The sequence below is a fragment of the Carlito syrichta genome, unplaced genomic scaffold (assembly GCF_000164805.1).
Source record: "Carlito syrichta isolate Samal-C Ts95f unplaced genomic scaffold, Tarsius_syrichta-2.0.1 Scaffold315803, whole genome shotgun sequence".
NCBI classification, from domain to species: Eukaryota; Metazoa; Chordata; class Mammalia; order Primates; family Tarsiidae; genus Carlito; species Carlito syrichta.
The window spans coordinates 383,883-385,596 of NW_007259899.1; positions in this window are offsets into that span (position 1 = coordinate 383,883).

The following is a 1,714-nucleotide window of genomic DNA, read 5'->3' on the forward strand; positions in this document are numbered from 1 at the left end:
GCCCAGCAGGTCGAGGCTGCGGTGGCCAAGAGCAGCCACTGCACTCCAGTCTGGGCGACACAGTGAGACTCCAACTCAGAAAAGAAAAAAAAAGAAAAACAAAAGAAATGGAATTTGGGCACGGTGGCTCATGCATGTAACCCCAGTACTTTGGGAGGCAAAAGTGGGAGGGTCACTTGAGCACTGGAGTTTGAGATCAGCCTGGGCAACACAGTGAGAGCGGTCTCTACAAAAAAGAAAAAAAAATAGAGTGTGGTGGTGTGCGCCTGTAGTTCCAGCTACTCAAGAAGCTGAGGCAGAAGGATTGCCTGAACCCAGGAGGCTGCAGTGAGCTGTGATCATCCCACTGCACCCCAGCCTGGGTTACAGAGTGACTCTCCAACTCAAAAAAAAAGGGGGGGCCTCAAAGTTTTGAGTCCAAAGGAGCCAGATCCTAGTGACGCTGGGAATCCTGCTAGTTCAAGAAAGGGAAACAGAAGTCTAAGGAGAGGCAGGGCGAGTCCTGAGTGGCTTTAAGCAGAGATTAAGCACGATGGGGACATGGTAGGCTTTCCGGCACCAGGTAAGGGGTGAGGCTGGCTGAACACAATAGCCCTTTTCAGTTCTGAACTCCAATGAAGCCTGTCCCAACCGCCTTCCAAGGCCAGAACTGGGTCTTTTAGCCTCCCACATTTTTAGGGGCAGCAGCAAAATGCTCAGAAAGTCAAGGAGCTCCGTAGCTGAAGCCAGCATGGCTCATTTTTTAGAAACCGCAATTACAGGACAGATTGAGACTGGGGTTAGACGCCTGGGCCACGGTGGAATGCACTCAAGGCTGTGAGGCCAGGCATAAAAGGTAATGTTATCTCCTTCCCCCTCAGGGTTTCAGAATCAAACCAGGCAACCTCCCAATAAGTCTCTTCTATATGGGAAAGACACTGTGTTAACTGGGGCTGGCTTCTGAAATGCCTGGAGCAAGGAGGTGATTATGTCACTATGAATACCAGGGATTCTACCCAGGAGTTGAGACTGCCTGAGGGGCTCACTACAGGGTGGGGTTGGAGAATGGGGCGGGACAACCAGAAGCGACAGAACTCTTCCAACTCCGCATTCCCCATGGAGATTGGAGATCGGTCCCCAACTAGTCACCCAGAGGCTCTAGTGGAAAAACGGTGAGCTCTCTGGAGTCAGATAGACCCAATGCCACTAACAGTGCATTCAGTCATTCATTTCTCATTCGATGACCGTTTATCAAATAGCAATGACAAATCAGGCTCAGTACTAGGACCTAGTGACATTGTGCCTGCAAGCAAGTCATTTAACTTCCCATCCTCGATTTTGTGTTAATACAGAAAGCTTGTTGAGAAGAATGATGGCTACTGTATAAACAATATCCCCAGTGGGTCTTCATGCATGCTAGTTCATGCTGTCTTTTTTTTTGAGTTGGAGTCTCACTGGAGTGCCAGACTGGTGTGCAGTGACACACTCCCGGCCACCGCAGCCTTGGCCTGCTGGGCTCTGGCGATCCTTCCGCCTCAGCCTTCCAAGTAGCTGAAACTATAGGCGCGTGCTACCACACCCAGTCAATTTTTAATTTTTATTGTAGAGATGAGGTCTCGCCAAGTTGCCCAGGCGGGTCTCGAACCTGCGGGCTCAGGCAATCCACTCACCTCAGCCTCCCAAAGCACGGGACTATAGGCTGAGCCACTGAGCCCGGCTTCGTGCTGTCTTCTTA